This window comes from Canis aureus, chromosome 24 (genome assembly GCF_053574225.1).
Source record: "Canis aureus isolate CA01 chromosome 24, VMU_Caureus_v.1.0, whole genome shotgun sequence".
Lineage (NCBI taxonomy): Eukaryota > Metazoa > Chordata > Mammalia > Carnivora > Canidae > Canis > Canis aureus.
In genome coordinates this window covers 44,760,884-44,786,339 of record NC_135634.1, presented here as the reverse complement: position 1 = coordinate 44,786,339, position 25,456 = coordinate 44,760,884, and the positions used below count along the sequence as shown (strand labels likewise).

The window sequence follows — 25,456 nt, the reverse complement described above, 5'->3', positions numbered from 1 at the left end:
CTGAAAATGTCTTTGGTGTTAGAGCTCACAGCCTCCTTGCAATACTAAAGAAGAACATAATGCAGTCATTTTCACCTTATTTTTAAGATATTTCACTTATCAATCGTGCCTTCCCTTACGTGGAGTTAATGTTTTATTAAGAAACAAGATTGGAGATCCCTATGAGCATTAAATTCATCTTCCCTGAAATGAGAGCATAATATATTTGCACTAATAATTCTGAAACTTTTGAACTGATGGAAATTCATTGAGAAAAAAAAGCTAACCATATTGGCTCTAAGAAAGCCATGATGTAATAAAAATTCAGGGGTACCTTGCTGGCTCAGTCAGAAGAGCATGCAACTCTTGATCTTGGGGTCATGAGTTCAAGCCCAATGTTGGGTGTAGAGATTACTTAAATAATTTTTTCTTAAGTTCCAAAAAACCACAAGTTAACCCTGATTTTACCACTTACTATCCCTGTGACATCAGAAAAGTTCACCGACGGGCAGCCCAGGTGGTTCAGCGGTTTAGCGCCGCCTTCAGCCCGGGGCCTGATCCTGGAGACCTGGGATCGAGTCCCACGTCGGGCCCCCTGCATGGAGTCTGCTTCTCCCTCTGCCTGTGTCTCTGCCTCTCTTTCTCTCTGTGTCTCTCATGAATAAATAAAATCTTTAAAAAAAAAAAAGTTCACCGAACCCAGGACTCCTCATTTGTAAAATTAATATAACACCTCACCCTCCTACTTCAGAAGTTGCCAGGAAGATCAAGTGGGATGACAGGTGAGAGCATGTCATAAAACACCACTCAAAACTAAGCCATCCTAAAAAATACGTATGTCTGATTACACACACCAAAAATTAGTATCTTAATTTTTAAAAGTCAAAGAGCTAAGCAAGAGTTAATCAGATAGATAATTATCATTTATATTTCCATGAACCCCACTGCTTATGTTATCGGGCATTTGGATTTCTACCTCAGTGAACGATCTTTTCTTACTCTATTTTCTTCTTGGGTGCTTGCTTACTAATTGATTTTCAGTAGCTTGTTATCTAGTTAGCATATTTATTCCTTATCTTGTGTATTGCAATTACTTTTTCCCAGATGATTTTATTTACCAGATGGACATTTTACATTTTTGTGTAGGTCAAGTTTGTCAATCTTTTAGGTATAGATAGATGATATAGAGATAGATAGATAGATAGATAGATAGATAGATAGATAGATAGATGACAGATAGATGATAGAGGTGCATATATATAAAAATATATATGTAAAGGTATATAAGCATATATATGTAAGCTTTGGCTTTTGATCAGTGCTTAAAGACAGTTCTCCAACTTTAAGATTATAAAATATGTTACCTATATATTTCTTCTTTGATAGATTTTTTTAAAGATTTTATTTAGGGATCCCTGGGTGGCGCAGCGGTTTGGCGCCTGCCTTTGGCCCAGGGCGCGATCCTGGAGGCCCGGGATCGAATCCCACATCGGGCTCCCGGTGCATGGAGCCTGCTTCTCCCTCTGCCTGTGTCTCTGCCTCTCTCTTTCTCTCTCTGTGACTATCATAAATAAATAAAAAAATAAAAAAATAAAGATTTTATTTATTTATTCATGAGAGAGACACAGAGAGAGGCAGAGACACAGGCAGAGGGAGAGAAGCAGGCTCCATGCAGGGAGCCCCATGTGGGACTCGGTTCTGGGACCCTGGGATCATGCCCTGAGCCAAAGGCAGACACTCAACCACTTAGCCACCCAGGTATCCCAATAGATTTTTTTTTTTTTTTTGAGAGAGAGGGAGGTGGTGTAGGGAGGGGCAGAGGGAAAGGGAGAAAGACTCTTAAGCAGCAGGTTCCATGCCCAGTGTGGAACCTGCCATTGGGCTTGACCTCACGACCCTGAGATCATGACCTGAGCAGAAATCAAGAGTCAGATGTTTGGGGGTGCCTAGGTGGCTCAGTCAGTGACACGCCTGCCTTCAGCTCAGGTCATGATCTCAGGGTCCTAGGGCTGAGCCCTGTATCAGGCTCCCTGCTCAGCAGGAAGTCTGCTTCTCCCTCTCCCTCTGCTCCTTTTCTCACTCATGCTCTGTTGAGCTCTCTCTCTCTCAAATAAATAAATAAAATCCTTAAAAAAAAAAAAAAAGAGTCAGATGCTTAACAGACTGAGCCACCCAAGTGCCCCAATAGATTTATTTTTATATTTAACTATTTGATCCATCAGTCATTTATTTCAGTATAAGATAAACAGTGAGGAATCTAATCATTTTTGCCCAGTGATGAGCCAGTTGCCTCAAGGTCATTTATTGGCTAACTGGTACTGATCTTAAATGCCTTTTTTTTTTTTTTTTTTTTTCCAGATACTAAACTCCCACCAGAACTTGCAATCAGATCTGGACTCTGTTCTGTTCTGCTCAATCTATTTATGTCTATGTCAGCACAACACAATTTTGATTACCAGAGGCTCAATAAAGGGGCCTTGATAGGAGGTGAATCTAAAACATGCTGAGTGAAAGAAGCTGGACACAGAAGAGAACAATCTGTAAGAGTTCGTGTTGATGAAATCCTAGAACAGGTGAGACTAATCTATCATGACAGAAAACTGATCTGTGGTTGCCTCCATCAGGCCTAGTGTTGCGGAGTGGATTTGGGAGGTCAATCTTAAAGGGGCATGGGGACCTTCCATGGAGGTGTTCTATATTTTGGGTGAGTTGGCCATACACAAGAGTATATACATTTGTCAAAAAGAACTAATTGTAACTTAAAATGCATGAATTATATCATATGTAAATTATACCTCATCCAAAAATATCTAATAAGGCAAGTCTCCTTCTCATTTCATTGCTGTTTCCAAAAATTGCTTTTCTATGTCTTATATAATTATTCTTCCAGATGAATTTTAGGAGACCTTTATAAAAAAAATTTTTTAAATTCCATCAGACTCATGATAGGAATTGTGATAAATGTATTTATTAATTTGGGGCACAATTGACATTTATATATTATTAAGACTTTCTATCCACAAAGAGGATATATCTCTTCACTTATTAAAGCCTTCTTTGGTAAACTGTTGTCATTTTGGTAAAAGCATGCCATACACATTTTTTATGAAGTTATTTGAGAATATATTTCATGTGTTGCTACTGTGAAAGGGTTCTTTAGAAAATCATATTACCCCATCTCATTTCTGATATATGAAAAGGCTCTTGATTTTTGTTTATTTACCTTGTATCTGAACACATTATGTAAGTTTCTCATTGCTTTAATACTCTATTAAGCTGATGTTACTTTTTAGGTGAATAATCATGTTATCTGGACATGTCATGCTTTGTCTTTTATTCTCCAATTTACCCTCAACTTTGTTTCTTATCAAATTTAATCATCTGAAGCATCTAGAGCTTTTGAATAGTTTCTATGATAGTGGGCATTTCTGTTTTGTTCTTGATTTAACAAGTTTGCCTCTGTTTTTCCTGGAAGTACAATGTTTACTGCTAGTTTCTGATAAATACTTTCAACCATGCTAAGGAATCATATGTCTGTTTTTAGAATTCTGACCATTTTGGTCAGAAATGGATGTTGAATTTTATCTAGTGTCTTTTCAGCATTTACTTAGGTCAGTGGCTCGCAATACTGGCTTCAAATTAGAATCACCTGGAATCTTTAAAAATACTCTTGCCTGTGTGCCCTCTTACCTAGATTCTGATTTAATTGGCCCAGAGTAGAAAACCCAGGCCTCGGCATTTTTCAAAAGCTCTTCTGGTAATTATAACATCTACCCAGGGGTGAGAACAATTAAGCTGGAGCTTTGCTTCTCAAACCTTAATGTGCACACAAATCACAGGGCAATCTTGATAAAATGCAGATCTTGATTCAGGAGGTCTAGGGCTTGAGATTCTGCATTTGCTGTATTAAAATTGGGATCCTTAAGCCACCAGCATAGGCATCATCCAAGAGCTTGTCAGAAATGCATACAGTCAGCTCCATCCCAGACATACTGAATCAGTATCTGCGTGTTTACAGGAGCCCCAGGTAATTCTTATATGCATTAAAAAGTTTGAGAAGCACTGAAGATAATTATGTGTAAGGTTTTTTTTACTTTTATCCTACTAATGTAATGAATTACAAGACCAAACTTCCCAAATTTTTAACTACTCTTGCACTCTTATAATAAAACTGGCTTGATATGCTGATGAATCAGGTTTGCTAATATTTTATTTAAGATTTTATATCAATATTCAGAAGAAAGGTTGATCCATACTATCTTTTTGTGCTGATTTGTCAGGTTTTTGTGTCAGGGGCTGCCTCAAGGGTTATTTCTCCATATTCATGCCTAATTATGTGTATTTTTTCTTTGTAAAACTTGCCGGAAGGTTTCGTCATTTGTTGATCTTTTCAAGGAATGTTCTCCTATTTTCCCCTTTAACATATGTTAACTCCCTCTGTATCCTAAAGTCTATTTTTGAAAAATTCTTTTTTTAACCATTTCACGCTATTTTAATTATTGTAGCTCTGGGTAGCATTTTAGTAACTCTTACCAGGAGATTTTGGTAAATCCATTGAGCATTCTCAAACCTCCCTTTTGTTTCCAGCTTCCTTGCTCCCTCCAGGAGCCTGATAGAATGTCAGGGGATGTGACATCACTTCGGCAGGGCTTCATTATGTGCCACTCAGTTGGCTGGCAGATGCTTGCCGTGTAGGTATGCGGGCCTCCAATCTGTCAGGTCCAAAACACATTTACCTTAATAAATGTCTTTACCACATGCTGAGAAGTCCCGAAAAGGAGCCTGGGAATCTGGGACCAACCCAGCCAAGAACACTGTGTTCCATCTTCCATCTTAATAATGAAACGCTGACTGCTTGCTAAAAGATGCACAATTTATTTTAAATATATGAATAGGATGATTGTTTAAAAAGAGCTCCAGCTGGTTAAATTTAGATTCCTGCAATAAAACTCTCCTCCGGCACATTCTCTGGCTTTGGGCCCCTAAGGGCTGCAGCTTCTCGCAACTAAATTGGACAGTGTGGTCTTGCGTGTTCGGGTTTTCCGGTGGTGGTTTTGATGTTCTGAGTCAGGGCATCAGGAGCTGCCCTGGCCTCAAAAGGACTCCCTCCATGATATGAGTGATCCACTCCTAGAGCACTCTTGCCATTTGGGAAAAGTGTCATTTGGTAAAATATTTTCAGTGAACCATTGGGCAAAAAAATTCAGGTGGCTACTTTCCTTTGCCATAATCAGGCAAATTCTGTCTCCCTGCTCCTTTGACTGCATTGATGTCTTGCTGTCCAGCTACCAGGGAGAGAAGGGCCTTCGTGAGCTCTAAGCTGCCACCAGGTGTCAAGTCAGGGCTTTACCAGGACTTCATCAACAGGTTCTCAGGTTCGGCTAACAAACTCGGCCTGGCATCCAAGTCAGTCTTATCAAAGCCCCAAGGCTATCTGACCTCTTCTCTTTGTCACCCTGTGACGTTTTTACTCATGGCCTCCAACATCCCCTCCTCTGTATTAGGAGTCACCTGGGTCCTGTTAACATGAAGATGGACCAGGTGGAGGTGGCTGCCAGGACTCTATCTCAAAAGATCTGGGTTGGGAGCAGGTAGGGCTGTGCCAGACACTACTTCTAATACAGAGGGAGAGAAAAGGCAGGCTGGGGCGCCAGGGTGAGGGAGAGTGTGTGAGAGCGAGAGAGCATCACTGAGCTCTCTGTTCTCTCTGATGATCTGTGTTCAGAGAGAGGAGGTATGAATGGCCTTGGGTTGGTTGTCTTCCTGAAGTTTAGGACTTAATTAGGTGGACAAGAGGAGTTAGGGGCAGGAATGTGCATGTGGTATACACCACATGGAATAAAAGGTTACTATAAAGGGAAGAAGAGGGAGGGGAGGTTGAGGTACCAGTTGCATTTCAAGCGAGAAGAGCCTTCCCTGCAGAGCTGAGGAGTGTAGACTTAATTGTACAGGGACTGGTGTGCAGGAGTTACTTAAGAAGTCTATTTGGGCAGCAGCCTGTGGGATATCTGGAGCCATCCACTCTGCTGTTCACACTGTGTTCATTCTTTGAGCTTGAGACCAGTGTAACAGGCAGGTTCCTGCTGAGTCCTGCTGGGTAACAAACAAACTTGGGACCCACAGTAGCTTCCAGCAGCAATTGTCTATTTCATATCCATGGATCTGCAGGTTGTCAGAAGCAGCCCTGCTTCAGGCTTTGGGTTCCATTTAGTTTCTCTCCATGTCCTTCTTCTGGGACCTGTGGCCACCTAGAGTATATTTTTCCCACAGCAAACAGCAGGAAGTGCAGCAGAAAACGTGATGTGGATAGCATCACATATGCTCTTTGGGACTAGCAAAGACTTCTGCTCAGATTCCAGTTGTCAGAGCAAGTCGTTTGGCCAACATTCACAGAGCAGAGAAATATACCTTGCTTACTCTAATGGGAGGCAACTCACATCTCAAAGCAAGAGCATGGATGTAAAATTGGAAAGAACAGTTTGATTACCACTAACACCAACTAACTTCTCCTACAATTTAGGTCCTGGTTAATGCATGGCCATGTGGTATAAAAGAAGGAGTGCTGAAGAAGGTTCTGGAGTCCTGGGTTCTAACTCCAACTCTGCAAGGCATTTAGTCTTTAAGATGCACCATGCCCACCCCCCACCCCATCGTCTACATAAAATGTTTGTCCTGACTGCTTTTCAAGATCTCCTCCAGTCATCATGAGTCTTCAATGCTCAGATGGCTCCATCTGTCACGAGCATGATGGACTTGGGAAGGGTAGACACCAGGGGCCAAAGACCATGAGATAAACATGTAGGAGGGCAGCCCTGGAATGGAAACAGGGGAGTGAGTTTGCAAAGTTCCAGGAAATAAGAAGCTGAGTGTTAAGGGGATTCTGGTGTTGGTAAGCAAAGTTATATGTTTGATTCCTGCTCCATGGGCCAGTTGTCAACACTCTGCCTGGCAGATCCAGTGATTCCTGACCAGGATTATGTGAAGTGTGGAAAGTTCATAGAGAGCGAGCAACCCTGAGAGGTCACTTCTAAGCATTCTAAGCAGATTAACAAGAATCAGAATACAAACATAAATTCAGAACCTTTTCGTTATTCCACATCCTTCCATCTGGATTCCAATTTGTGGGTCAGGAGCTATTTTGAAACCAATAGTGGCCTTCATCCCTTTAATCTGTCAGAATTGTGAAATTGAGCAGCTCTCGGTGAAATTCAACAAATGAGTATTGAAGGTCTTTGGTTTCAAACAAGGGAGTCTGTGAATCTAACCAAAAGGAAACATGTAGGAAGGCTATCAGATAACTCAGGAGACTGAAGGGAAAGCAAAGGAAACAAGTTCAAAAACAGAGCAGGGACCAGGGTAGTACTACATATGCAATGAGTACACATTGACTCTTTTCTTTTATGTCCTGTGTCTCTCTACTTGTCCTGGTATCTCAGAGTCCCTGGAGAGACTGATGGATGGAATTTACATCCTATAACCCAAGGAGCCATGGGCTCAGCAGTCTGAGTTCTGTGATGGGCTCTGAAGACCCCTTTGGTCTCTCTAACAATAAGGTTGGGAACTTCCTGATCTATTGCTTCCCAAAGACAACACCCAATGGATAGGAGTGAATCTCCCCAAAGAGACCAAAGGTTGTTAAAAAGTGGAAATGGATATTGAATGGGCCATAAAACAAGTATCAATGACAAACGGATAGAAGAACACTGGAATATATCGTTGCAGTGGTAGCAGACAATGGTTCATAGGGTCACTCTCAGCTATGATGTTTGGAAGAGACTAAGACCTATAAGGAGATGCCAGGAGGGGTATCCTAAGCCCCAGACCAGGCAATCCCATGGCAATCCTTACTGTGCCTTTCTCTGGAATGGCAAAAATGGCTAAGGTTTGTTATCCAAAAAAAATATCATCTAACTCCTTTCCTATCTTCTACTTTACAGTAAAAATAACTAATACTTATTAAACAGTTACTATGTGCTGGGCACTATTCCAATAATTAACATAAATCATCTCATGTAATCCCCACAACAATCCTTATTAGGTGATTACCAGACTTAACCCCATTTTACAGATGAGAAAACGGAGGCATAGACACTAGCTCATTAGACTGGTGAAAATTAGAATTGGGATTTAACCCCAGTTGTCTTGGTTGGAATAATTTAATCTATCCATGAATAATTCTTCAAAGAAGATGCCCCCGGGTACAGTGTTTACTGGAGGGACTTAGGATAAATACTCGGAGGTCTTAAAACAGGGGAAACTGGGACTATCTTGCAGGTGCCTGGAACGGGAAGTAATCATGAGGCCCAAGGAGGAGAAAGAGATTGGGAGAAGGCAGTTTTTAAAATTCACAAAATAAAACACAAGGATGGAATGCTTTAAAACCCCTGGAGGATTTCTCTGAAATGTTGAACTGTGGAGAGTTGAATGGCTGCTAATATCCTCACGTTCCTACTTCAGCTCCTACCTGGCGAGGGACTTGCATTTCCTGTGGGTTCCCGGGATGGTTTCTATTCCGTTCCTGACTCGTCTGTCACGCGGACTGGCCTGTGTGTGCAGCCAGGTGTGGGGCCTGAGCACAGCTGGCTCTAATTTGAGGGGCCTTCTGCCATTTTAAGATGACCTCACCCCATTCCCTTGACTTTTTAATATACAATTCACGCCACTTTTCAAAAATTGGGATAATGATTTATTGGCTTCTTTTCTTGCCGTATCCTGCAGTGTGAGGATATATGTTTTTTTGTTGTTTAGGGGCTTGATAACTGTTCTTGATAGGGGGATTATAAATATATCTACTATAGGAGTGATCAAATGTAACACTTTATGTCCACCATTCTGGCCATATTTCAGTCCTGGTCAAAGAATTCCTTCCCACCCTCCTATGTCTCCTGCTTCTACCTCTTGCTGGTGAATATACAACAAGGGGGTGATGGTTAAGTGACTTTGGCATAAACAGACTCGGATTTGCATCTTGCCCCTGGCCCTTAGCTGTATGACTTTGGGTACAATAGGGGACTCTACTCCAAGGTCCATCCCAGCAGCAGCAAGACATGCCCACTCCCTCAGTCTCTCTGGGGGTGGGGGGTCTGCACTACCCTGACCACAGCTGGTTGGCCAGGGTGGGCATCTGACCTATGAGTGTCTGGCATGAAAGAAGAGTGGAAGTGAATTAGGCCAGATTCCCTTTCAGAAACCTGAAGTGGGAAAAATAAAGAGCGAATCACAGTGGCTGATGAGGGGAATGGGCCAGGGACCAGACATTGGGGAGCATCTGTGTCTCAGTAGGCACTGATGAAGCCTGACAGGGAAGCCCAGACCATCTTTTTATCAGATAACCAAATCCTGGTGCTAAAGCCACTTTGAATCCACAACTCATCTCCCAGGGGTGGGTATACCATGGTCCCTCTGTTGGAGTGCTGGGGAGGGACACCTCTCCATCCTGTTATAAAAGAAAAACAAGAGGCTACAGCCATGTTTGCCTGGAGTGGGGAGGGAATGAAGGAAGCATCCCACTTCATATCAGTGGGGAAAGAAACCTCTACACAGCTCTCCTCTCCCTTTAGGGCCTTGTGGTGAAGGTAGAAAGAAAAGCAGGAAAGAAGGTGATGCCTCTGGTAGTTCTTCAGTGATTCCAATGTGAATGCTTACCAGATAATCTGTTTAGTATCTGTTTAGCAGAGATTATTCATGGTTTGGGGCTGTCCACGGAGGTCCAGACCCCAGGGAGAGTGAAAATTAAACTTCTTGGCACAATGAGAAGGCTGAGTTTGGAGGAAGCAAAGAAAGGACCCCCAAAATGGAATCAGGGCATGTTGCCGGCGACTCCTCTAATGTCCAGGAGGCTGCAGGCTGTCTAGAGAGGTATACAGGGGAAGTTGCTGATGATGGAGACTTAGAAAGTTATTAAGACTATAAAAATATTGAGTCAAACAGTTTGCATTCCTGTGAGGGAAATCCCCTTTCACCATTCAACACATGCAGTAAAATAATACAAAGTAGCTATTTAGAATATACTCCAACACCTTGGGGCCTTCTGGATCCCTCAATGAACACCTACTTCCTGAGGAACTGGGAGGAACCTCTTGTTTCTAGAACCAGAGGAGTCTGCCCAAAACCTGTCCCGCAGCAGGTCAAAAGGACTGGGGAAGAGTGTCCACTGAGTGCCCAGCACAGTGCCTGGCACAGAGTAGGTGGGCAGCCCACAGAATCATGTAGAAGTCAATCAGTACCAAACCCTGAGTGGTACTGGTCCCCTGGGTGGGATATGTAGCAAATGCAGAAACAGAGACTGGACTTCCTGTTGGGGTGAGAGTCAGAGTCTTGTTGACCCAAGGGCTGAGAGGACACATGCATTTGCTAGGAAATTAAATGGCCCTGAGGCATCTTCATCAGGTGATAAATGGCTTGAAGGGACCACAGTACCGCCCACAAGACAAATGAGCTGTGTGTGGCCCATTTGTCCAGACCCTACCAGCCCTCATCACAGTCATGGAAGTCACCTGTATGCCCACAGGGACAACCCTGATTTATTCCAGGACCCTCTCACTTTGCAAAGTTCCCTTCAGGTATTTTTGGAGAGACCAGAGAGGTAATCACACATGAACTCCTGGACAGCCCCATTCGGTTTCTGCAGGCTGTGTGACAGCCACCCCACCTACCTAGCACTGGCATAGCCTCTCAGCACAGTTTCTGATTCTCTGAACACCTCAAGAGACCAAACCTGCATGAGTATATGCATCACCGGGCAGATGACATGGGAGGAGTTGTAAGAATCTTCAGGCCAATGGTTCACAGGTGAGTGGTGAAGAATGTATAATATTATGCTCTTTGACCCCAACGCTCAGGACAACAGAAATGAAAGGCTGTCAGCAGAGCATGAGGGAACAAGCTTTAGTACTGCTGGTGAGTTTGGTCCAAGAATCACAATCATAAGCTCATTTCCCTACATGAGAAATGTACTATTCACTTATTCATTCATCCAAAACAAAACATTTCAAGGACATTTTCACACTGAACTTGGCATTTCCAATCCAACTCTGGTGAGGGGCACTCTGGGTCCCTTGTGATAATTGGTGGTCATGTCTGGGAGATAAACTGTTATCTGTTCACTAGATGATTTCCTCTTGTTCACAGGCATTGCTGGACTTCACTTCCCAACCTTCTTTGCAGTTAGGTGTGACCATGTGACAGTTCCCATCAAAGGAACAGGGGCAGAAGTGACGTGTGTCACCCGGCCCATGAGAAGCTCCCATGTGTGATCATCCACGCTCTTTGCCCCTCAGTCAGCTTAATGAAGAAAAGCACGGTGACCCTGGAAGTGACGTGTTGAAGACAGCAGATGGCAGGTGAAGATAGTAAGATGTCAGAGTCCTGGACCCAAGAATCAGTGCTTAGAGGAGAGCCAGCCTGCCAAGCACAACACTCACTTTGGACTTCCCATCATGTTTGAGCCTTATATATCATGAGGTTTATTTGTTACAGCAGCTGGCATTACTTTAAGTAAAGCCAGTTGGAAGATCTATTTGGCCATTAGAGAAAATGTCCTGTTCTAAAACTTTAAAACTTAGGGGTGCCTGGTGACTGAGTGGTTGAGTGTTTGCCTTTGGCTTGGGTCATGATCTTGGGGTCCTGGGATTGAGTACCGCATGAGGCTCCTCTTGAGGAGCCTGCTTCTCCCTCTGCCTATGTCTCTGTGTCTCTCATGAATAAATAAATAAAATCTTTTAAAAACAACAACTTTGAAACTTAAAAGTGTTTGTGGTAAATATGTTTCCCTTCTCTTTTTTTAAAGATTTTATTTATTTATTTCAGAAAGAGAGCAAGGTAGGGGCAGGAAAAGAGGGAGAGGGACAAGCAGACTCTGCCATGCTGTATGGGAAGCCTAACATGGATGGGCCTCAATCTCCAGACCATGAGATCATGACCTGAGCTGAAATTAAGAGTTGGATGCTTAATCGACTGAGCACCCCCAGGCACCCCTGTTTCCCTTCTTAAAGCTGCCCAAACTAACTTGATTTTGCAAAATACTAAAAATTAATAAATGGTGTTCAATGCATGGAGAGGAACAACATGACCTGCTTCAACAGCTTAGGATAAAAAGGGAGTCACATGTCTTTGAATTTCTAATTACATGTCTGCAAACTCCTATTAGCAGGAAGTTCAGTACTCCCATTCTGAAGCCTCCCTAATACACACCTAACACCAGGCAAAGAGAACTACTGCCATCTTTGTTTCTGATGCTGCCACCCAGTGTCACTGCTGAAAATGGGTCCCCAAATCTGCAGAAGGCTATGCACCACTGCACAAATGCCCCTGCTTGTCCCGACCCTCATCCCACGGCTTGGGATTCCCCCCAAACCTCCACACCAGCAGAGTGGCTGAACCCGGGACTCCCCGCCTCCGCCCACATGATGTCTGGAGCAGCACAGCCCTGTCAGCGGAGCAACCTTGGCCAGAGTCCTCTAGATGACCCCATGGGCCTCCCTAACTTCAGATCTCAGGGAGAAGGGGCTGGGGTCTCGGTTCTTTCCTCCCCAGAGGCTCTTGGTTTGCATGTGCCAGGACTCTGCACACCAGGGAGGCCAGCACCTGCTAAGCCTGCTCTTTGCTGACCCCCACCTGGAAAACGAGAGCCCACTCTCCTTCCACTGCAAAACAAAGGGGCCACCCAGTGACTCTCAGCAGATCCAGATCAGCTCTAAGATGTCCTTCTGTTTCGGCTTGTTCAAAAAAGCAGCTGGGAGCTTTTTCTTCTCTATTAAAAAAAAAATTGCTGCATATTACATTGAGTTGAAGGGAATAGATGATGAGCCCCTGGGAAGATATTAATTTCTATTCTGCTACAAAAACACATACAAGCAGACTGCTGAGAATCTGATCCCCTCATTTTGCTTGTAAAACATGTTTTGTATTCATTCATTCCTTTTTGCAGAATATATTAACTTGCATTTGCTCTTTTTTAGAATTTGGCTAATGGCTTATTAACTTAAGACTGTAAAGGAACTTTCCCTTCAAATAAACATAATATTAAGTCCTCCAAAGAACTAGCCCCACAAGAACGTGTGAGCCTGGAATAGCCAGTCTCCCTTCTCTGTGCTCACACTTGCCACCTGTGCGCCCCCTCTTCCCCTAGGCTGTGGTATCTGATCCCCAGATGCTCTGGCCTGAGGGCAGGCAAAATCAAGATCTTGCCTTTTTCTCTACTGAGGTGAAATTTAGTTGTTGTCTTTATGGTTTTAATTAAAAGCAGGTAAGAGAGAAAGGAAGACCCTATAAGTAGTGTAAGACTATGTGGATTTACAATACATGGGTGTAAGCCCCACAGTAGGATACACTTGCTTCAAGCTTGTGTGTCTCTCTCCCTTGATGCAGGGTCTGCTGGGTGCTTTCCTGATTTTGACCATTCCCTATTCTGCCCCAATTACTTCCGGGGTACGCATTAGGGCAAGAGCCCCAGTCAGGAGTCCATGGCCAGGGGTTGGCTACAGGGTCAATTGAATCCCCTGCCCCAAGCCCACCTGCTCCCAGGTATCTGATGGGAAGGAAGAGCCAGCTGCCTGGAAAGTCTGGGCCCCTTCTTCCCTCCTACTCCACTTTGCCCCACTCTACAGAAGGGCCATTTCCTCCCACGTGCTATTGATTAAGTTTATCAATTCTCTCTCTTCTTCCTCCATTTTGTTTAAATTTATTACTTCCTTTTTCTTCTTTCTCTTGGTTTGTAACTTAAAGGGAATAAAGTTCATCAGGTATGGACTTGATTTATTGTTTCTCTTTTTTTTCCTCTCCATAATATAAGCACTGGGAGCAATAAATCTCCTCTAAGTATTGCATTGGCAGCATCCCAGAAATTGAGATATGTCACTTTCATGGTTTTGTTCTTTAAATATTCTGTGGAGTCCTAAATGTCTTCCCTAACGAAAGGTTTATTTAAGAAAGGATCCGCTCTGCCGAACACAATAAGAAACAGCTGAAAAAGAGGTTCAGCTCAAGGAAGGGAAAGGCAGAAGATACAACGACCATTTGTGGATAATGCGATTTTATTCCTAAAATAATCAAACAAAAAATTGAATTCTTAGGACTAATAAGAGTTTAGTTAAAGTGAACAGATATAAAATAATTCATAAGTCAATGCCTTTCCTCTATACCAACAGCTAGAAAACAAAAGGGTAGGGGAAGAACCCCATACACTCTAGCAACTGTAAAAGTAAAATACCTAAGAACTAGTTTAACAATAAATTGCGCAGAAACTATATAAAACCAGAGAGTTATAAAAGAAGAGCATAAAATAAAAAGACATGTCATGCATGTGATAAGATTCAATGTTGTAATGATGTTTCTTTTCAAGTTGATGTATATATTTAAAGTTATGTCAATCAAAATCTCAATGAAAATTTTTTTGAAACATGACCAAATGATTCTGAAGCACATCTGGAAAAATAAAGAGACACCATTTTGCCTGGGTATCCTCCTAGGGAGGTGAAGTTCTGGGCTGGGAGAGGAGACATCGATGGCAGGGGTGGGAGGCAGGTGGGGCCAGAGGGTTGGCCACCACCTGGGCCTTGCAATCCCTAAACTTTGAAAGTGGTCCTGGCTCTTAACTCCTGGATGTGACTTTGGGCAGTTCCCACTTGGCGGGGAGCAGTTCAAAATATATTCACTGAGCATCAGGCATAGCTATGAAGGGAGCACATTCGTGGCGGAAGTTAGACTCTTTTGTTCTGTAGCATTCTGACTCTCCTGTTGGTATTGGAGGGCCATACATCTTCTAAGAGCCATAAAAAAGAAAATTTCAGTGGCAGATAATAAACTTTTGGTGTGTCATTTAGTGACAAAGATAAGGATGACAGTGTTAAACTATAAGCAGGGTATTATTTGCCCATATAAATTATGGCTGAGTCTGGGTTAATTTTTTCTAAGGTTACATGTGGATGAGAAAAAGGGTGTTAGCATTTTTATGAGGTCATGGAATGTCAGGACTGACTAATGTTTCTGAATAAGTATCTCCTGCATGGAATTTAATCCTCCCCCAGCTGCCTCTTAGAGGAAAGCCCAAACGGGTGGACAGCCACCCACAGTCCGCTATTCCTGTGTTAGAACACTTGCTAAAATTTTTATTTTATAATGTGGAGGCCCACAGACTCACTCCTCATGGCAGAGAATGACTGATCATCACCCTCCTGTCCCTTTGGGATGCTTGACCAAACAGTGAGATGTACACACATGTCTGTACCCATACTTACTGATTTCATAGGATCATAGCCACTTTTCAGGTCCCATACCCAGAGGCCCTGCTATAGAGGTAGATTAGTCACAGATTAGTGCATGATGGTACTTCTTGGGGCTTACAGTAAGGCTTTGCCCAAGTCGCTAAAAATGTGCAAGAAGGGGAGAAGAGATTGCCCTCCAAGAGTGATCAAAAAGAGCTGGGTGATAGGGTGCTTGAGTGGCACCATCAATTAAGTGATCAACTCTTGGCTTCAGCTCAGGTCATGATCTCAGGGTCATGAGATTGAGCCCCACATCAGGCTGCATGCTCAGTGTGGAGTCTGTCCCTCTCCCTCTGCATCTCCCCTAGCTCGTGCTCCCTCTCTCAAATAATTTTTTTTTTTTAAATCTGGAAGAAAAAAGAAAAGAACCTGGTAAGAATACCCCTGGTCAGGACTCAGCCTAACCCATGCCTGACCACCACAATCCCCAACAGAAAGAATGGCTGACATTTGTGTTAGGTTTCTGTATGGACATACGTTTCCCATCTCTTGGTATATACCTAGGACTGAAATTGCTGGATCAAATGGTAACTCTATGTTGAACTTCTTGAGGAACTACCAGACTATTTCCAAAGTGGCCATTTTACATTGCCACCAGCAGTGTATCAGGGCTCCAATTTCTCCACATTCTTACCAACACTTGTTATTATCTTTTTGATTATAGCAATTTTAGTGGGTGTAGAGTGATATCTCATTGTGGTTTTGATTCACATTTCCCTGATAAACAATGTTGGGCATCTTTTCATATGTATTGGCCTATGTATATCTTCTTTGAAAAATGTCTATTCGGATCCTTTGCCTATTTTTTAATTGGTGAGAAGATTTTTTCCCTCAACACCAGATACATGGTAACTTTTCCAACCTCAGTTCTCCAACTCTCCAACACCAACTAGATGCCCAATAATTCAATCTTATTCTAATACTACCTAGAGTTAGCATCAGGCTCCACAGGTTTAAGAGCTCAGTACAAGACTGCCCCCACTTCAGAAGCCAGCTGCAAATACTGTGTCCCCAGGTTATACACTTCTGTCCAATTTGGCTAAAAGTCAGCAGTTCCCACCCACCCCAGGTTCAGTAATTTACTAGGACAATGCATAAAGCTCAGGAAAACCCCAGTGAGCCCTGAGCACTGGAGCCTCTATCCTATGTCACCCTCCTGATATGTAGATATGTTCATCTTACTCAGAAGCTCTTGAACCCTGTCATTTAGGGGTTCTTGTGGAGGTTTCATTATGTAAACATGACTGTGCCATTGATGATTATCTCAATCTCTAGCCCCCTCCCCTCCCTGGAGGTTGGGGGTGGGGGGTGGGGTTGAAAGTTCCAAGCTTTTAATCAAGGCTTGGTGTTTCTGGGAACCAGACCCTGTCCTGAAGCTACCTAGAGGTGGACAGGTCAACTTATTAGAAAAAAAAAAAAAAAAGTCGCTCCTATCATCCTTATCACTCAGGAAATTCCAAGGGTTTTAGGAGCTCTGTGCCAAGAACTGAGAACAAGAACCAAGTATCTTTCTTATAATACCTCTATTAAGTTATTTGTTATTCAGTTATGAGTTCTCTATATAGTCTAGATACCAGTCCCTTATCAGATATATAATTGTAAATATTTTCTCCCATTCAATAGATTGTCTTTTAACATTCTTGTTGTGTCTCTAGCACAAAAGCTTTTAATTTGATGAAGTCCAATTTATCTATTTTTTGTCTTAGTTTCCAAGGAGACAAAGATTTATCTCTATTTTTTCTGAGATTTTTATACTTTTAGCTCTTATATTTAGGTCTATGACTCATTTGGAGTTAATTTTGTATCTAGTGTGAGGTAGATATACAACTTTAATTTTCTGCATGTGGCTATCCAGTTGTCCCAGTATCATTTGTTAGAAACCTTATTCTGGGAGTGCCCCTCTACTTGCTAGATGGGATGCTGTGTGATTCATAAATCACTTAATAAAGCCAATTAGATCTGCAAAACAAACCAAAACACACACACACACAAATTATTCTTTTCCCCATGTCTTGGCATCCTTGTCAAAAATCAATTGGCTGCAAATATGAGGTTTATTTATGGACTCTGAATTCTATTCTGTTGATCTATATGTCTATCTTAATGCCACTACCACATTGTCTTCATCACTGTGTTTTTAGCAAATTTTGAAATTGTAAAGTCCTCCAAATTTATTCTATTTCAAGATATTTTTGTCCTTCTAGGCCTCTTGAGTTTCTATATGAAATTTAGGATCAGTTTATCAATTTTTGCAAAGAACCAGCTGGAATTCTGACAGAGACTGCATTGAGTCTGCAGATCAATTAGAGGAATATTACCATTTTAATAATATTAAGTATTTTGATCCATGAACATAGGATATCTTTCCCTTTGTTTGGAATTTTAAAATTCAACAATATTTTGTAGGGATTTTTTAAAGATTTTATTTATTCATGAGAGACACACAGAGAGAGGCAGAGACATAGGCAGAGGGAGAAGAAGGCTTCCTGTAGGGAACCCGATGTGGGACTCCATCCTAGAACCCCAGGATCACACCCTGAGCTGAAGGCAGACACTAATAAACAGCTGAGCCACCCAGGTGTCCCAATATTTTGTAGTTTTAAGAGTATAAGTTTTATACTTCTGGGACAACTGGGTGGCAGAGTCAGTTGAGCGTCTGACTCTTGGTTTCAGCTCAGGTCATGGTTTTGGGGTTGTGGGATCATCAAGCCCTACATGAGGCTCTGTGCTCAGTACAGAGTCAGCTTGGGATTTTCTCTTCCTCTCCCTCTGCCCCTCCCAAGATAAATACATCTTAAGAAAAAAAAAGTGTAAGTTTTACACTTCTGTTGTCAAAGTTATTCATTTCATTCCTTTTTGGCATTATTGTAAATGAAATTATTTTCTTAATTTCATTTGCAGATTGTGCAAGTATATAGAAATACAACTGATTTTTGTATATTAGTTTTGTATCCTGAAACCTTGTTGGACTTGTTATGAGTTCTAATAATTCTTTTAAGATTTATTTATTTTAGAGAGAGAAAATAAAAGAGGGCAGGGGGGAAAGATAGGGGGAGAAAGTCTTAAACAGACTCCACACTAAGCGTGGAGCCTGACATGGGGATCAATCTCATGACCTTGAGATCATGACCTGAGCTGAAACCAAGTCAGGTGTTTAACCAACTGCACTGCACAGGCACACCTCTAATAATTCTTTTTCAAAAACACTGTATTGAAATGACAGAATTTAGGAAATCATCCTTAGGCCACCTCATTCCAAAAGTTCAGAGAACTAATTTCCCATAACGAAAAAAATGAGGAACACAAAGTATCAATGTAAAAATCCCACCCACAGTGTCTTAAGAGAGGATAAGAAGCAGAATAACATCCATATGGACAAAAAGTGAAACTATACCAACTATTCCAAGTCAAGAAAAAAGATATTACAAATGTCATAATTAGAAGTGAGTCTCAGAAGTGAGATGACAGCACTTAGGACAGATTTAGAAATAAAAGAGACAATAATTTTAGGTATGAAAACAAAATTAGAAAAAATACAAGAGCAAATCAGATGATGCATCATGAGAAATAAAACGTGAAAAGTAGAAATTTTTTTTAATCAAAAAAGAAAAGCACACAGGGACGCCTGAGTGGCTCAGTGATTGAGCGTCTGCCTTCAGCTCAGGGTGCGATCCCAGGGTCCGGGGATCGAGTCCTGTATCAGGATCCCTGCAGGGATCCTGCTTCTCCCTCTGCCTATGTCTCTGCCTCTCTCTGTGTGTCTCTCGTGAATAAATAAAACCTTTTGAAAGAAAAAGAGGCATACATAAAGGAGTTCAAAAGAAAACGACAAATACATAAAATAGGCAAAGGAGTGCCTGAAAATGAAGCTCGCAACAAGGGAACAGAACAAATACTAGAAATTAAAATTCAAGGAAACTTCCCTGAAATTCAAAAGGGGGAGCAGGAGAGATTTGATACTACATCACATTAGTCAGGATCCATTTAAAAGAAACCACAAGGGAATTTCAACAGGAAAGTTTCCTATCAAGGATTACTGACTATAACAGGAGGTTGGAATAATGGAGGAATGGCCAATAAAAAATAAAAGGAACTTTAAAGAACACAGAAGTAGCAGATAAAGGGAAAAGCCACTATATCTAGGGCTGAGACAGAAGAATCAACAAAAGATCCTCCTTCCTCAGGACTGATATCAAGACCTTGGAAGGGGACATAGCTGTGACTCCCTGGATGGTGAACTTTGCTGAAGTTGAAACCACCTAAAAGGATGCCAAGGGAAGTTTCCCATGGGTAGTGCCCTGTGCTACTGACCACCAGGTTCTGATCAAGCTAAGAGCTCCATCACTGCAGCCACTGCATAAGCCCAGTGCATGAGGAACACTAGAGTCAAGTAGAGAAACCCTTTCCTCCTCCAGTGCCCCTACAGCACCTCTACTGACAAAGTTTAACACTGGGCCAGCTCTCAAAGAAGGAATAGCTATGGGGTCCAGCTCCATTATTGCAGAGCAGACAATGAAAATGGTTTTGGAAGCTGAGACATAATAGATTAATAACTGATGCATATATATTAAAAATAATACAATATGCTTGAGAAAATTGACTCAGAGTGAGCAATGGCTAAGACACATTTTAGTAAACTTACTGGATATTTAAGGGAGGGGGAATCTTTTAATCATCGAAATGAAAAAGAACAAGTAACTTATAAGGGAAAGAAAATTAGATTATCATCAGACTTTTCAACAGCACTTCTTTGTGTCAGAAAAAAAAAATGGTGAGAGCTATCTAAGGCAAAAGTGTGAGCCAAGGATTTTATATTCAAGGAAACTGACTTTCAAGTGTAAAAGGTACAAACTGTTATCAAGATACAAGAACTCAGGGAATATCGTTCCCATGAGCACTTCCTGAAGAATTTACTAGAGAACAAGACTCAGACTGCCAAAATTACTAGCTACATCAGCACAAGAACTAGCAGAGAGCATTAAATACATAGTTACTTGTAGAACTAAAACTATATGAAGTTTAACAGGCAGAGAATAGGGGCACTTGGGTGGCTCATTCCTTGAGTGTCTGCCTTTGGCTTAGGTCATGATCCCAGGAACCAGCCCTGTATCAGGCTCTCTGTTCACCAGGGTGTCTGCTTCTCCCTCTGTTCCTCACCCTGCTTGTGTGCGCGCACTCTCTCTCTTTCAAAGAAATAAATTTAATTTTTTTTATTTTTATAAATAAGCTTATAAAAATAAATAAAAAGAGAATATGGTATATAAAGGCTATAAGCTCTACTGATGTGGATACAGAAAAGCTATGAACATTGGGGTGCAAACTTTTTTTTAATGTGGAACACTTCACAAATTTGCATGTCATCCTTGTGTGGGGCCTTGCTAATCTTCTCCATACCATTCCAATTTTAGTCTATGTGCTGCCAGAGCAAGCACAAGAACTTTTAAACTCTTCTCAGTTATCATTCTGCTGGTAGCAGCATTAGTACTGATATTCCCTGTTGTGTGTGTAATGTTGCCTAAAACAAATGAGTAATTATGAGCTTTCTTAACTATCATCCCCTGTGTCCTAAAAATCAGGATTCTCAGTGTGGAAGAATAGACAGCTGAAATTTTTTAAAAGATTAAATAAAAAATCCATAGTCCTGAAATTTAATTGGAAAAACAGTATGAACTTATGAGGTATTTGATCTATTGTTCTATCTATATCTAATAGCTCCATCCATTGAAACAGCCTGGAAACAATGAGCAGTTCGTAGCAATAAGCATCCCTGGAGTCCACATGGTGGTCACAAAATGCCATTTCCCACTAAAAGTCAGGGCTGCATGGAGAAATGACTGACAGATCAGGGGAGAAAATGCACAAAGAGAGTCTGGAACATCTTGATATAAAAGATGGCACATAAGCCATCATGGATAGGCTATATGTAGACTAGGGTATGTCAAAAGAACACAGAAACCAACCCACGGGGGTTCCCACTGGCCAATAACAGGACAATTTGAGCTTGAACATAGTAATAATTGCAACAAATTGAAATTTTCCAAGTTTACTTAAATCCACGAGTTCATGATGATATTGAAAAAACTGGTCACCTGCAGAGGATAATAAGGAACCAGCTTATTATTTTGCAAACTGATAAATATAGGTAATAAAGGAAGCATTTATCCTGCCTCTTCTGCATGAGCTATACCACTGGGTAACCTCATGGTACATGAGAGGAAGCATCTGTTTATAAAGAAATCCAGCAAATAAATGAAAAAGAAATGATGGAATTAAAATATCATCATCTTGTAGTGGTGGCAGCTGTGGTTCTTTTCATTACCTCATGTAGAACACTGGAACAGTCTCATCAACGATGCCATCATCTGTTTAACACTCTCAAGATATTTTCTCAAAGCCTATTTACTTATAAGTTGTGTGGAATGACAAAATTAATAAGCAATAAAATGTGAATCATAGCACAATGAAAATAATCTATGTCACCAGTTTGGACCCCCAGTGAATTAATGAATCTAGGGACGAGCATCCATAGCTACAAACACCACAAAGGGAGAGGCAGCCTAATATTATGTGGCCCCTAATGAACACATCACCACCTAGAGTCTTGCCAAAAAGACAAAGCTGAGTCTGATCAATCTTCTAGATCCAATGAGCAGCAAAGACAAAGGGCAGCAGAGCATATGGAACTGCCCATGAGTGGGCAGCAAACAAACCCCAGACTGTGGCAAACACTAGGATCCAAGAGCCTGGATTCTTCAACAGATAAAATTGAAGGAAAAGAAAAGGATGAGAGAAAATTCTGGAGATTAAAGAGAGGTAAAGATATATTTGCAGAGTGGGCAAGACTGGGGTACCTGGGTGGCACAGTCAGTTAAGCATCTAACTATTGGTTTTGGCTCAGGGTCATGGGATAGAGCCCTGCTTTGGGCCCCGCACTCAGCCCAGAGTCTGCTTGAGATTCTCTCTCCCTTTCTCTCTGCCCCTCCCGTTCATGCGCTTGCGTGCTCTCTAAAATAAGTAAATAAATCTTTTTTAAAAAGTGGTCAAGACTGAACCACCATTTCTAGAGATGCATACTTGGATGTTGGAACTATAAAGAAATGCAAGGAAGTGTTTACTAAAGAAACCAGGTAGTGGTTACTCTTGGGGTTGGGGGAGGGTACAACTGTGACTTGGGTGGGGAACATGGAAGTGCTGCTAGGGTGGCTGCAACATTCCATCTCTTGGGTTACAAGAGCATTTGGGGTGTTTGCCTCATAATATCCCATTAAGATCCACCTTTGTTTTGTGTATTTTTCTATATTTCTATTTCAAAAGAGTTGTAAGTAAAAAGATTATTTAAAAAGGAATCTTGAGGTGCCTGGGTGGTGCAGTCAGTTAAGTGACTGGCTCTTGGTTTTGGCTGGGGTCATGATCTCAGGGTCATGAGATTGAGTAATGTAATGGGCTCTAGCAGAGTCAGCTTAAGACTCTCTCTCCTTCAGGCAGCCCTGGTGGCTCAGCGGTTTAACACTGCCTTCAGCCCAGGTTGTGATCCTGGAGACCTGGGAGCGAGTCTGGCATCAGGCTCCCTGCATGGAGCCTGCTTCTCCCTCTGCCTGTGTCTCTGCCTCTCTCTCTCTGTGTCTCTCATAAATAAATAAATAATAATAAAAAGACTCTCTCTCCTTCTGCCCCTCCCCCTGTGCACACTCTCTCCCCAAATAAATAAATCCGGAAACAATGAAAAGGAATGTTAAAAAATTGATGCATATGTCACATAGCACCATGGTACAAATAGTACACTTTGGGAAATGTTGAGCTTTTCCATAAACCTGGATATTGAGAGGCACTAGAAGCTACTCTGCCACAGGAAAGTCTCTCCAAAAACCTCTGTGCGCATTTGGACTGGGTGGACTTCATGGTGGTGGTAGGGAGAGTAGAGCAGGAAAAGGATGTCTGCACTGTACAGACTGAGGACACAAGGGGCAGCCAGTGAACACAGTGTAGATGGGGTAGGAGGTGGGGGTTCCTATCTAAATATATCCTAAGCACTACTTAGCATATGCAGCTGAAACACAAGACCTGTCTCAACCATAGCATCTCGTAGGTGGCTACCAGGCCAACGGCGATGGCTAGAGGTGTCACAACCAGCTTAAAGTCCTGAGGCATATAGAGACCTGCAGAGGTGTCTCCGAGGCACACATCACTACTGTGGTAGAGACCTCCTAGGGTATCTGTCCAGCTCTCATCCTCGTTTATGCACCCCTATCTGGGTAGACATGCCTGTGCTATATTATCCTGTCCACCTAATCATACCTGATTGGATCAGAGAGGAACACCCTGTGTTGGAGATAGTACACTCCTGTGCTTTGCTATTTCCTATTTCCTATCCAGCACCTGTTTCCCCTCCCTCCTGTAGTGGCACCTCAAATTTCTTTTTAGACACCTCCCTTCCCCCATGTGGTCAGGGTAGGCTAAACTCATCTCCAGTGTAAGCTTAGATTAAACCAATAAACTATTCCTATCTCCAGGTGTTCAAGGAGTCCAGGCACAAGCCAATCACTGAGTCACTCCCTTGGCCCTGTGACTGTTGATGGATGGGCACTTGACCCACGCTTGTCCAATTAGAATGAACCTTACAACTCCTGTAGGGAAGGATGAAATCCCCCTCCCTGCCTTCACTTCTGTGTGATATGTAGTGAGGATGAAAGGTCTAGGACTGCCACAGCTTTTGTTGATATTGAGGGAAGACACCCTGAGAATGAAGCCAGAACTCAAGCGTGCAGAGTCATGGATGTTGCAGAGAAATGTAGCGAGTTTTCTTTTTTTAATATTTTATTCATTTGAGAAAGAGAATGCACGCTCACACAAGCAAGACTTCCCGCTGATCACATAGCCTAAGATGATGGCTTAGGACCGTTCACATAGCTCAGCAATGTCACACACACACACACACACACACACACACACACACACAGAAATGCCAAATGTATGTAAAGATCACATCTGAGTAAGGCCTGGATTGTATTACTGTCAATTTCTGGTTTAGATATTATACTAAAATTATGGGAGATGTTTACACTGGGGGAACTGAGTGAAAGGTAGACGGGGTTGCTACTATTGTTGCAAATACTTCTACTGTATTAAATTAAGGGTTTTTTAAAAGAAGATATGTAAGTGCATTGACCGTTCTGCATTTGATTTCAGGTCTTTATATCTCCCTGCTGCTCATCTAGCTCCTGAGCAGGGGCGGTGGGGGTGAGGTGGGGAGGAGGCTGAGGCAGCATTCTCGAGTCCCCTGCCTTTCACAATTCCACATTTCAGCAGCATCATCAGGCCTTCCCTATTAAGCTGCTTCAATTTCCCAGTGAGACTGAGAGCAGAACAAGACAGCTCAGAGAGGCTGGCATACATGAAAGTGCATTATATCTGCCTTTCTGGAGGATGGGGCAGGCATCTGCATGCACATGTGTGCACACATGCAGACACACGCCCTTCCTCTGGCAACAACCTGGACTCACTCACAGTGCCACTTGTCTAAGGACTTGTCTAAGGGCTCCTGGCTATCTCCTACCAGACACAATTCATTTTCCACACTGGGACCTACAGTCTTGGCCTTTCAAAAGTCATCTTCTTGTTCCAAACCCACCCGTTTCAGGTGAATAATTCAGTGTGGGTAGGAAATTAACCATCGTGACTGTCCTCAGGTACCTCTGAGTCCACTGATGCAAACACCCTGGGACCCAGGCTCTGCCTTTGTGCAAAATAACACAGTAAGGTTCAGGGTCCAATGCCATTTCCTCAGCACCCTGGTGTGCTGCTGCCCTCTGCTGGTGACTTCTAGGTAGTACTTAGAAATCCTAAAAAAACAAAAACAACAACAAAAACCACAATGGTCCCAGTGGAGAAATGAGTAACAAACAAGAACAAGAAAGCCACAAATGAAGAAATGCAATGGGATAATCAGTATATGAAAAATATTTACCCCTACTGGTAACTAAAGAATTTAAAATTATAACATCAAAGATATATTATTCCCCCTGAATCAGATTGGCTATGACGGAAAACAATGGCAAAGTCTAGTGCAGTCCAGGGCTTGTCACACGAGGCAAACACAGAAAGTGCTCAACCCCAACAGAGCACCCTCTAGAACCCACTAGGACTTGGGCACCCTGTGGCGAAGTTCTAGCTTGCAAAGCTGGGAGGAGTGTAAGCCAACTCGTCCTTTCTAGGGG

The 25,456-nt window shown here is 42.3% G+C and overlaps 1 non-coding gene across 1 annotated transcript; it reads right to left on the bottom strand.

The window, feature by feature from the left end:
- Nucleotides 1-20,568: 20,568 nt before the first annotated feature.
- Nucleotides 20,569-20,674, bottom strand: LOC144296659 (U6 spliceosomal RNA). The gene has a single exon (XR_013363673.1). It is a non-coding gene; the product is annotated as a U6 spliceosomal RNA (small nuclear RNA).
- Between the last annotated feature and the right edge of the window lie 4,782 nt (nt 20,675-25,456).